Source organism: Rhipicephalus microplus, unplaced genomic scaffold (assembly GCF_043290135.1).
Source record: "Rhipicephalus microplus isolate Deutch F79 unplaced genomic scaffold, USDA_Rmic scaffold_151, whole genome shotgun sequence".
NCBI lineage: Eukaryota > Metazoa > Arthropoda > Arachnida > Ixodida > Ixodidae > Rhipicephalus > Rhipicephalus microplus.
In genome coordinates, this window is record NW_027464722.1 from 175,001 (window position 1) to 187,500 (window position 12,500).

General features: G+C 60.7%; 3 non-coding genes across 3 annotated transcripts in view; all 3 read right to left on the reverse strand.

The window, feature by feature from the left end:
- LOC142791158 (large subunit ribosomal RNA) overlaps nucleotides 1-77 on the reverse strand; it is a 4,008-nt gene extending 3,931 nt beyond the window's left edge. Inside the window, exon 1 of the ribosomal RNA XR_012890037.1 lies at nucleotides 1-77. This exon is cut by the window's left edge and continues 3,931 nt beyond it. This is a non-coding gene — a ribosomal RNA (large subunit ribosomal RNA).
- Nucleotides 78-1,231: 1,154 nt separating this feature from the next.
- Nucleotides 1,232-1,384, reverse strand: LOC142791163 (5.8S ribosomal RNA). The gene has a single exon (XR_012890039.1). It is a non-coding gene; the product is annotated as a 5.8S ribosomal RNA (ribosomal RNA).
- A 1,719-nt stretch (nucleotides 1,385-3,103) lies between these two features.
- LOC142791196 (small subunit ribosomal RNA) lies at nucleotides 3,104-4,918 on the reverse strand. The gene has a single exon (XR_012890059.1). It is a non-coding gene; the product is annotated as a small subunit ribosomal RNA (ribosomal RNA).
- Nucleotides 4,919-12,500: the final 7,582 nt, after the last annotated feature.

Below are 12,500 nucleotides of genomic sequence, written 5' to 3' on the forward strand. Positions count from 1 at the left end.
GAATCCCTGTTGGTTTCTTTTCCTCCGCTTAGTGATATGCTTAAATTCAGCGGGTTGTCTCGCCTGATCTGAGGTCGACAGCGGATACATTCGCTTCCATCAACTTCCTGCACGACCGCGTGCGCTCGCCCTACCAAGTGCGCCCGCAACCCTGTACAGGGCCACTTCTTCACAAGGCTGGCAATCGGCTTCCCCGCTGCACGCGTGCGGCGCACAACCGGTGTGACGTGGAAGTGACGGGACACGTTCGTAAACCCATCGCGAACCGAGTACGACGCCCTACCAAGTGCGCCCGCAACCCTGTACAGGGTCACATCTTCACAAGGCTGGCAAGCGGCATTCCGCTGCGCGCGTGCGTCGTCCGAGCAGTTGCGTGATAAACGACCGTGTCGAAAGCCCAAACACCGCCGAGGCCAGTCGCCGCCGCCGCAAGGGCAGCCACGCAGCCTGGCGAGAGGCATCGTCTCGTGTAGCGTCGCCCCCGCCCCAACTGGAGTGGCCCAGTTTTTTGAACGGGACGGGAACTGCGAAGCACTTAGACCGACGGCGGACTACGACGAGAACGCCTTAAGCTTCGCCAACGTTTCGCCAACTCGTGCGGGAGACTTTTTCCGCTTCGCGGCAAGTCGTCGCGCCGTGCTCTCCGCATCAACCGCGTACGCAGCGAACCGCAAACGTCGGGCGCAGCCTCCTCACCTCCCTGCGCTTTGCGCGCGAACGTTCCCTGTTCGCGCGGCAAAGCCTGGAGGAGGCACGGCCCCGCAGCGTGTTCGAGCGCCCGGTCTACGGGACACCCTGCTTACTTCGAGGGCAACAAGCGCAACGCAAGGCTGCGATCTCGCGCACTTTGCGCACGGCTGGAGAAGCTTTGCTGGCCGGCTTTCGCTCCTCGTGTTTACCGTGCGTTAAAGTTGCGCGTCCGTGGCTCTCGCAGCTCTTGCGCGCCCGGTCGCAGAGAGGAGTACGCAACCTCGACCGCACTTTCCCTGCAGGCTTCCTTCCGACTCGAAGTCCTGCGGCGGTCTCAACGAGGTGCCACATCCTCAATGCAGTCGGTCGCCCCCGTTTCGGTTGGGCTCTGGCACGACGGTCGCCACCGTCTCGCCCTTGAGTGGCCGCTGTTGGCGCTCGCTGTGAGGTGTTCAGCGTGCTGTCCGTGTTGCCGACGCGGTCAAAACGAGTCGACGGCTCACGTTCCCTTGTGCGCCGAAGGCTCTCTTGATATGTGATCCGACCCTCAGACAGACGAAGCCAAGGGAAGACCCAAGGCCGCAATGTGCGTTCAAAGAATCAGTGCTCAGTGTGTCCTGCAATTCACACCAAGTCTCGCAGCTGGCTGCGTTCTTCATCGACCCGAGAACCGAGTGATCCACCGCTTAGAGTCGTGAAAAAGTGTTTGTTCAATTCCGTACAGTCAAAACCAAACGTTTCTGGCACTCGGCCAAACAGTGGCCAAGAAGGGCGCTTTTCAGCGCACGCTTGGACTCCAAAACTCTGCCGCGCCTTTTTCGGCTGCCGCAAATCGAGCAAACGGTGTGTTTCGGACGGCGTTTCGCTTCCGCTACTTGCGAGTGCTTTCGTGGTCCACCCCTCTATAAATACTCGGGAGGCGTCGAAGCCGGTTCTCCAAGCCGGACCCGTAGGTATCGTTGTGTGCTCGCTCTCATTGGCCCGCCTAACCAGAAAATGCCTGCGGTACACCCATTTGGATAAGAGTGCACGCAGATGCGGGCCTCGACGGCTACACATTTCCTCGGGCGGCCGCCTCCCGGCCTCCGTGGAGCGCGGGATGCACGGTCCCATCGACAAGCCTCTCCCGTTTTTACCGTGGCGTCGCGGTTCACCACGGCGGGCGGGTCGGTCTCCTCCGCATAAAAAGGGGGACCCCCGCTTTTTGTTCCACGAAATCGCACAAGCTTTTTTCGCATCCACGGTTTGCCACCGCACACCAAAATGCCGATCCGGCTGCCTACTTTAGCCAACAGGTGGAGCCAGGCGCGCCGTACTTGCGCGGCACTTCCCACGTCCACCGAAGTCGGTGCCAAGGACCACTTTCGGCGCCGGAGCCGCGTACGAGCCTACTCGAGGCGGAAGAACGAAGCCAGCAAGGGCCTGGCCGCAAGTGCGTTCAATTGTCGGGACGTCCAAGTCCCTCGTTCTTCCGTGCTTCCTCTTTCGGCAAGTCGTTGCGGCACCTTCCCAAAGCGCGCAGACCCGCTAATCGCGACGAGCGCGACGTGGCCGTGCCGCCTTTCCCTCGGCAGCAAGCAAAACGCCTGGCAACGTCGACGCTCCCCTAACCGCGATCTCGCACCGTGTTTCGTGTGGCGAATTCAAAAGCCGGCCGGCGCTGCTGCAACCATTACGGTCGGTACGCATACGCCGCGGAGGGCGGGACGGTCATCGGAGCGTGCGGTTCCTCCATCGAGTACTGCGCACCTCGGCCGTCGCATCGCCGTGCCATGACCGGCCGCGCGTCAACGCGAACCGGTGCCAGCGAGATCCCTCGCCTGCAAGAACCGACCGGCAGCCTCCGTCACCCGAGGACGCGGAGGCGCTTGCCGCGGACGGCGGGACGGTATGCACTGGTGCACAGCGGACCCGTCACATCGCCAGTTCCTTGACCGACCGCCGACGCTTGTGCCGTTCCTCTCGTACTTGGCAGTCGCCGCGCGATTGTCGGGTCTCGTTCTTGCACGCTCGAACGGTCGGGAGGGCACTCGGCTGGCGTTTCGGGAACGCGCAGCCTCGCCTTCTACCGACGTAACCACGACTCGCCGTTCGCGCTCCGCCGCTCCTGTTTACAGTACTAGGCGGTCCCGCAGCGGTCGGGTCGCGCATTTCGAGCGCTTCGAGCCACGGTGCAGTGGCGGGTCGAAAGCCGACCTATGAGTGCGTTGCGCCGTTTGTACCCGCGTCCGCCACCTGGCCGACCGTCCAAGGTCGCGGTGTTGGCGTCCGCTGGGCGCAACAATTTGTCACGGGGTGCCGCTCCACATTCAGGCAGCCCCGTGGGGAAAAGCCGACCCCGCGTCCAAACGGGGTCAGCGGCAGAAAGTGTCGGGCGCAGACGCAGCTGAGGCGCTCACCCTTCACAATCCGTTAATGATCCTTCCGCAGGTTCACCTACGGAAACCTTGTTACGACTTTTACTTCCTCTAAATGATCAAGTTTGGTCATCTTTCCAACAGACCGGCGCAACCGAAAGGCCGCGCCGGACATCGGTCCGAAGACCTCACTAAATCATTCAATCGGTAGTAGCGACGGGCGGTGTGTACAAAGGGCAGGGACGTAATCAACGCGAGCTTATGACTCGCGCTTACTGGGAATTCCTCGTTCAAGGGGAACAATTGCAAGCCCCTATCCCAATCACGAAAGAAGTTCCACGGGTTACCCAGTCTTTTCAGACAGGGATAAAGACACGCTGCTTCCTTCAGTGTAGCGCGCGTGCGGCCCCGGACATCTAAGGGCATCACAGACCTGTTATTGCTCTGTTTCGTGCGGCTAGGAGCCGCTTGTCCCTCTAAGAAGGTTGTAAGGTGCTGGGAACCCCGCACCTATTTAATAGGCTAGAGTCTCGTTCGTTATCGGAATTAACCAGACAAATCGCTCCACCAACTAAGAACGGCCATGCACCACCATCCACCGAATCAAGAAAGAGCTCTCAATCTGTCAATCCTCCCAGTGTCCGGGCCGGGTAAGTTTTCCCGTGTTGAGTCAAATTAAGCCGCAGGCTCCACTCCTGGTGGTGCCCTTCCGTCAATTCCTTTAAGTTTCAGCTTTGCAACCATACTTCCCCCGGAACCCAAATACTTTGGTTTCCCGGAAGCTGCCCGCCGAGTCATTTGAGTAACTCAGGCGGATCGCTGGTTGGCATCGTTTATGGTCAGAACTAGGGCGGTATCTGATCGCCTTCGAACCTCTGACTTTCGTTCTTGATCAATGAAAACATTCTTGGCAAATGCTTTCGCAGTAGTTCGTCTTGCGACGGTCCAAGAATTTCACCTCTAGCGCCGCAATACGAATGCCCCCGTCCGTCCCTCTTAATCATTACCTCGTATTCCAAAAACCAACAGAACAGAAACGAGGTCTTGTTCTATTATTCCATGCAAGTTTATTCAGGCGACTCGCCTGCGTTGAGCACTCTAATTTTTTCAAAGTAAAAGCACCGGCCATCTCGAGGCACACAATGAAGTGCACCAAGAAAGAACCGGCATGATGTTCAGTCCAAGCCGTCGCATCGGGTAGATGCACTACTCGTCTGGAACTGAGATCCAACTACGAGCTTTTTAACCGCAGCAGCTTTAGTATACGCTATTGGAGCTGGAATTACCGCGGCTGCTGGCACCAGACTTGCCCTCCAATTGATCCTCGTTAAAGGATTTAGAGTGTACTCATTTCAATTACGGGGCCTCAAAAGAGTCCCGTATTGTTATTTTTCGTCACTACCTCCCCGTGCCGGGAGTGGGTAATTTGCGCGCCTGCTGCCTTCCTTGGATGTGGTAGCCGTTTCTCAGGCTCCCTCTCCGGAATCGAACCCTGATTCTCCGTTACCCGTAACAACCATGGTAAGCAAGTAACCTACCATCGAAAGTTGATAAGGCAGACACTTGAAAGAAACGTCGCCGGCTCGTGGCCATGCGATCAGCACAAAGTTATCCAGAGTCACCACACAATACGGGCCGAAACCCGATCGATCTTGGTCTAATAAAAGCACCCGTTACCCAAAGGGCTCCAGGCTCACTGCATGTATTAGCTCTAGAATTGCCACAGTTATCCAAGTAGGAAGAAACGATCTAAGGAACCATAACTGATTTAATGAGCCATTCGCGGTTTCGCCTTATTTCGGCATGTACTTAGACATGCATGGCTTAATCTTTGAGACAAGCATATGATTACTGGCAGGATCAACCAGGTAATCGTTCGACTGCGCGTCCGTCCTCGCCCTCGGCGGGCCGGACGCAGTCTGTGTGCGGCGGAGGCCACCTTCAGGCGCCCCAACACGCTTATTTTGCACTCCGAGATGACGGCGTTCGAGCTCGCTACGGCACAACCTTCCCGAAAGACGAGTGGGAGCCGTGCGGCAAGAAGCACGTTCATGCTCGCTCTTTTTCGTTGCATCGACTCGGTCGCGCCGTGCGGGTTGCCCAAGCCCGCTGCACTGTCGGTGGACCGGCCGGAACTAGCAACGGAGCCGAGACTGCAAAGCCGCCAGACGACGGGTCACGCCCGCGTCTTCGGCGCTTTCGCATCTGAATCGCCCGAGGACGACACGGAACACACCTCGATATCGTGGTAAAACGGCACCGTCCGACAACCAGCCCCTAACGCATCAAGCGGATGAGGCTGCAGACGACTGCCGTGGATTCCCCTGGAGCAGACCCGAGGACACGCTTGACGAGGCCGAAGCCCGCCGCATATCAGACACCCGGTCGCTTTCGCGTACGCCGCTCACGAGAACCCCCACATAATAGCAGCGATAAGTACCCAGACCTCCTTGGGCCCTAATACGAGCGTACTCGAGAAAATTTCACCGCGGGTGTGCCCCGAAACGTGTGGCATGTTGAGCGTGCCACAAGTCTACGTCGCTCTCAAACCCGCCGAGGTCGTAGAATTTGCGACCCTACTCACGAAATTCCCACCGAGGATACGGCCGCAAACGTACCGCACCTTGGGTAGGCCACGAGTTTGTGCAACACTACGCTGACGGCACAGCACCGAGGTCGTGCGCGCACGCACGGGAAAATTCCGCCGCGGTTTCTGCCGAAAACGTGAGGCACCACGACTCTCCGCAAGTTCGCGTCGACTGCGAAAGACCGAAGTCGTGAACGACGTGTCCGCTACTCGCCGCCGACACGCTGGACACCAAACGTACAACGACTCGACGGCGTCGTAGAGGCCCACGACGCGGTTTTCCTTAACGACGTCTCGGCGTGGCACCGACAGGTTAGAACGGCCGACCAACGTTCCCTGTCCGCCGTTCGGCTCAGTCGAAGGGCTCGGCGACTTCGGCAACGCTGCGAAGCCGCACGGTGACGCACGCCATGTCCCCATTTTTTTTTTTCTTTCTGCGTCTGCCGGGGTGCCCCTATAATAGCAGCGATAAGCACCCAGACCGCCGTGGGTCGCTCGCCCCGGCTGACGTGGTTTTTCGTACTCCTGCGGCGGTCGCCGTCAAGCACGTCCAAATACGCTACTTTCGTGGGCGCATTCACGCTCTTTCGCTTCGCCGGAGTGCCAGCACTCACTCTGCCAAAAACGGCGAACATCCGAGCGGCGGTTCCCACTTTTGCGTCGGCGTCGCAAACCCCGCCCCGGCAGACGAGGTTTGCCGTACTCGTGCGACGGTGGCCGGCGGGCACGTCGAAAGACGCCGATATCGTGCGCGAATTGGCGCACCTTGGCTTCACCGGAGTGCCGCCACTGACTCCTCCAAAAACGGCGAAGATCCGAGCGGCGCTTCCCACTTTCGCATCGGCGTCCCGAACTCCGCCCCGGCTGACGCGGTTTACCGTACTCGTGCGACGGTCGCCGGCGAGCACGTGGAAAGACGCCGATATCGTGCCCGAATCGGCTCCGTTCGGCTTCGCCGGAGTGCCAGCACTGGCTCGGCGAAAGACGACGAACATCCGAGCGACGGTTCTCACTATTGCGTACGCGTCGCAAACCCCGCCCCGGCAGACGCACTTTGCCGTACTCGTGCGACGGTCGCCGGCGAGCACGTAGAAAGACGCCGATATCGTGCCGGAATCGGCCCCGTTTGGCTTCGCCGGAGTGCCAGCACTCACTCGGCCACAAACGGCGAACATCCGAGCGGCGGTTCCCACTTAGCCGTCGGCGTCCCGAACTCCGCCCCGGCAGACGCGGTTGCCGAGCTCGTGCGACTAGCGACCGCGAAGCCGTCTCGCGACGCCGCTTTCGTGCGCGGCTCCCACTGCGACCTGGGTCACCCGAGGTCGACGAGCAAAAAAGAATGTCGAAAAAAAATTTTTTTTTTTTTTTGCGTCTGCCGGGGTGCCCCTATAATAGCAGCGATAAGCACCCAGACCGCCATGGGTCGCTCGCCCCGGCTGACGTGGTTTTTCGTTTTCCTGCGGTGGTCGTCGTCAAGCACGTCCAAACACGCCACTTTCGTGGGCGCATTCGCGCTCTTTCGCTTCGCCGGAGTGCCAGCACTCACTCTGCCAAAAACGGCGAACATCCGAGCGGCGGTTCCCACTTTTGCGTCGGCGTCGCAAACCCCGCCCCGGCAGACGAGGTTTGCCGTACTCGTTCGACGGTGGCCGGCGGGCACGTCGAAAGACGCCGATATCGTGCGCGAATTGGCGCACCTTGGCTTCACCGGAGTGCCGCCACTGACTCCTCCAAAAACGGCGAAGATCCGAGCGGCGCTTCCCACTTTCGCATCGGCGTCCCGAACTCCGCCCCGGCTGACGCGGTTTACCGTACTCGTGCGACGGTCGCCGGCGAGCACGTGGAAAGACGCCGATATCGTGCCCGAATCGGCTCCGTTCGGCTTCGCCGGATTGCCAGCACTGGCTCGGCGAAAGACGACGAACATCCGAGCGACGGTTCTCACTATTGCGTACGCGTCGCAAACCCCGCCCCGGCAGACGCACTTTGCCGTACTCGTGCGACGGTCGCCGGCGAGCACGTAGAAAGACGCCGATATCGTGCCGGAATCGGCCCCGTTTGGCTTCGCCGGAGTGCCAGCACTCACTCGGCCACAAACGGCGAACATCCGAGCGGCGGTTCCCACTTAGCCGTCGGCGTCCCGAACTCCGCCCCGGCAGACGCGGTTGCCGAGCTCGTGCGACTAGCGACCGCGAAGCCGTCTCGCGACGCCGCTTTCGTGCGCGGCTCCCACTGCGACCTGGGTCACCCGAGGTCGACGAGCAAAAAAGAATGTCGAAAAAAAATTTTTTTTTTTTTTTGCGTCTGCCGGGGTGCCCCTATAATAGCAGCGATAAGCACCCAGACCGCCATGGGTCGCTCGCCCCGGCTGACGTGGTTTTTCGTTTTCCTGCGGTGGTCGTCGTCAAGCACGTCCAAACACGCCACTTTCGTGGGCGCATTCGCGCTCTTTCGCTTCGCCGGAGTGCCAGCACTCACTCTGCCAAAAACGGCGAACATCCTAGTGGCGGTTCCCACTTTTGCGTCGGCGTCGCCAACCCCGCCCCGGCATACGCGGTTTGCCGTACTCGTGCGGCGGTGGCCGGCGGGCACGTCGAAAGACACCGATATCGTGCGCGAGTCGATGCTTCTTGGTCTCGCAGGAGGGCCGCCACTCACTCCTGCAAAAACGGCGAAGATCCGAGCGGCGCTTCCCACTTTTTCGTCGGCGTCGCAAACCTCGCCCCGGCAGACGCGCTTTGCCGTACTCGTGCGACGGTCGCCGGCGAGCACGTCGAAATACGCCGATATCGTGCCCGAATCGGCCCCGTTTCGCTTCGCCGGAGTGCCAGCACTCGCTCGGCCAAAGACGACGAACATCCGAGCGACGGTTCCCACTATTGCGTACGCGTCGCGAACCCCGCCCCGGCAGACGCGGTTTGCCGTACTCGTGCGGCGGTGGCCGGCGGGCACGTCGAAAGACGCCGATATCGTGCACGAATTGGCGCTCCTTGGCTTCACCGGAGTGCCAGCACTCACTCGGCCAAAAACGGCGAACATCCGAGCAGCGGTACCCACTTAGCCGTCGGCATCCCGAACTCCGCGCCGGCTGACGCGGTTGCCGAGCTCGTGCGACTAGCGACCGCGAACGCGTCTCGCGACGCCGCTTTCGTGCGCGGCTCCCATTGCGACCTGGGTTACCCGAGCTCGACCAGCAAAAAAGAAGGTCGAAAATTTTTTTTTTTTTTTTCTGCGTCTGCCGGGGTGCCCCTATAATAGCAGCGATAAGCACCCAGACCGCCGTGTGTCGCTCGCCCCGGCTGACGTGGTTTTTCGTACTCCTGCAGCGGTCGCCGTCACGCACGTCCAAATACGCCACTTTCGTGGGCGCATTCGCGCTCTTTCGCGTCGCCGGAGTGCCAGCACTCACTCTGCCAAAAACGGCCAACATCCGAGCGGCGGTTCCCACTTTTGCGTCGGCGTCGTAAACCCCGCCCCGGCAGACGCGGTTTGCCCTACTCGTGCGACGGTCGCCGGCGAGCGCGTCGAAAGACGCCGATATCGTGCGCTAATTGGCGCTCCTTGGCTTCTCCGGAGTGCCGCCACTCACTCCTCCAAAAACGGCGAAGATCCGAGCGGCGTTCTCCACTTTCGCATCGGCGTCCCGAACTCCGCCCGGGCTGACGCGGTTTACCGTACTCGTGCGACGGTCGCCGGCGGGCACGTCGAAAGACGCCGATATCGTGCCGTAATCGGCCCCGTTTGGCTTCGCCCGAGTGCCAGCACTCACTCGGCCAAAAACGGCGAACATCCGAGCAGCGTTTCCCACTTTCGCATCGGCGTCCCGAAGCCCGCCCCGGCAGACGCGGTTTGCCCTACTCGAGCGACGGTCGCCGGCGATCACGTCGAAAGGCGCCGAATTCGTGCACGAATCGATGCTTCTTGGTCTCGCAGGAGGGCCGCCACTCACTCCTGCAAAAACGGCGAAGATCCGAGTTGCGCTTCCCACTTTTTCGTCGGCGTCCCGAACTACGCCCCGGCTGACGCGGTTTACCGTACTCGTGCGACGGTCGCCGGCGGGCACTTCAAAATACGCCGATTTCGTGGGCGCATTCACGCTGTTTCGCTTCCCCGGAGTGCCAACACTCACTCTGCCGAAAGCGGCGATCATCCGAGCGGCGGTTCCCACTTTTGCGTCGGCTTCGCAAACGGCGCCCCGGCAGACGCGCTCGTGCGACGTACTCGTGCGACGGTCGCCGGCGAGCACGTCGAAAGACGCCGATATCGTGCTCGAATCGACCCCGTTTCGCTTCGCCGGAGTGCTGCCAGTCACGGCGCAGAAAACGGCGAACAAGTGTTTTTTTTTTTTCCTAGAATTTGTGTTATAGAAGGCACATTTGATATCGGACGATAATTTTCAACTTTATCACGCGCACCGATTTTCGTGTAGAGGTTTGCAAGTTTATGGGAATTTCTCCACTTGGAATAATGCGATTTAGTAGTACTACGAGAACTTCATGGATGTACTCAAGGGTACGGGGCAAGTCAGTTACGTCAACACCTGCAGATTTTTTACACTTCAAACTGAAAATTGTTGGTTGTGAGTCCTCGTGTGATATTAAAGGCCGATTCGCTAACACATAGAACAAAGAAAGAAAGGAAGAAAAAACGCCCGCGCTCGCTCAAGAAACCTGGGTTCGCAACAAGTGGCAACAACAAGCAACCGAGCGAGTGCGCCAAAACCCGTGGCGGCCGAACAAACGCGAAGTCCCAACCGCGTCAGCCGGGGCGGCACGGGACAGGAAAAATCACTTCAGCCGGGGCGGCGGGGCACCGAATAAACCTCGTCACCTCGTCGCAGGATAAAAGAGGAAACAAAAAGTCTAAACAGCGTCTGCTGGAGCGAATGCGTAATAAAACAACAACAACAACAAAAAAAAAAACACCCGCGCTCAAGAAGTCTGCAATCACCACAAAAGGCGACTGTGACCGAGCAGCGTCAGCCGGGGCCGTGCGGAAACGGAAAAACCGCGACTACCGGGGCGTCGAGGCACCGAAAAATCCACTTCAGCCGCGGCGAAAAAAAAAACAAAAAGAAAGACGGAGGGGGGGGGGGGGGGGAACCACGTCTGCCGGGGCGAAGGAAAAAAAAAAACGCGTCTGCCGGGGCGAGCCCGGGTGCGGCACCACCGGGAAAACTGTGGCAAACAGACATGGCGATCGAGTGAGTGGGCCGCCAGCCAGGCTCAGCCAAAAAGTGCAAAGTCCGAACTGCGTCAGCCGGGGCGGCAAAAACCACGTCAGCCGGGGCGGCACGAAACCGCGTCAGCCGGGGCGGCGCGAAAACTGCGTCAGCCGGGGCGAAAGAAAAAAAAAAAAAAACGCGTCTGCCGGGGCGAGCCCGGGTGCGGCACCACCGGGAAAACTGTGGCAAACAGACATGGCGATCGAGTGAGTGGGCCGCCAGCCAGGCACAGCCGAAAAGTGCAAAGTCCGAACCGTGTCAGCCGGGGCGGCAAAAAACCGCGTCAGCCGGGGCGGCGCAAAAAACCGCGTCTGCCGGGGCGGCACGAAACCGCGTCAGCCGGGGCGGCGCGAAAACTGCGTCAGCCGGGGCGAGCCCGGGTGCGGCACCACCGGGAAAACTGTGGCAAACAGACATGGCGATCGAGTGAGTGGGCCGCCAGCCAGGCTCAGCCAAAAAGTGCCAAGTCCGAACTGCGTCAGCCGGGGCGGCAAAAAACCGCGTCAGCCGGGGCGGCGCAAAAAACCGCGTCTGCCGGGGCGGCGCGAAAACCGCGTCTGCCGGGGCGGCGCGAAAACTGCGTCAGCCGGGGCGAAAGAAAAAAAAAAACGCGTCTGCCGGGGCGAGCCCGGGTGCGGCACCACCGGGAAAACTGTGGCAAACAGACATGGCGATCGAGTGAGTGGGCCGCCAGCAAGGCTCAGCCAAAAAGTGCTAAGTCCGAACTGCGTCAGCTGGGGCGGCAAAAAACCGCGTCTGCCGGGGCGGCACGAAACCGCGTCAGCCGGGGCGGCGCGAAAACCGCGTCTGCCGGGGCGGCACGAAACCGCGTCAGCCGGGGCGGCGCGAAAACTGCGTCAGCCGGGGCGAGCCCGGGTGCGGCACCACCGGGAAAACTGTGGCAAACAGACATGGCGATCGAGTGAGTGGGCCGCCAGCCAGGCACAGCCGAAAAGTGCTAAGTCCGAACTGCGTCAGCCGGGGCGGCAAAAACCGCGTCAGCCGGGGCGGCGCGAAAACCGCGTCTGCCGGGGCGGCACGAAACCGCGTCAGCCGGGGCGGCGCGAAAACTGCGTCAGCCGGGGCGAGCCCGGGTGCGGCACCACCGGGAAAACTGTGGCTAACAGACATGGCGATCGAGTGAGTGGGCCACCAGCCAGGCTCAGCCAAAAAGTGCTAAGTCCGAACTGCGTCAGCCGGGGCGGCAAAAACCGCGTCAGCCGGGGCGGCGCAAAAAACCGCGTCTGCCGGGGCGGCACGAAACCGCGTCAGCCGGGGCGGCGCGAAAACTGCGTCAGCCGGGGCGAAAGAAAAAAAAAAAACGCGTCTGCCGGGGCGAGCCCGGGTGCGGCACCACCGGGAAAACTGTGGCAAACAGACATGGCGATCGAGTGAGTGGGCCGCCAGCCAGGCACAGCCGAAAAGTGCCAAGTCCGAACTGCGTCAGCCGGGGCGGCAAAAAACCGCGTCAGCCGGGGCGGCGCAAAAAACCGCGTCTGCCGGGGCGGCACGAAACCGCGTCAGCCGGGGCGGCGCGAAAACTGCGTCAGCCGGGGCGAGCCCGGGTGCGGCACCACCGGGAAAACTGTGGCAAACAGACATGGCGATCGAGTGAGTGGGCCGCCAGCCAGGCTCAGCCAAA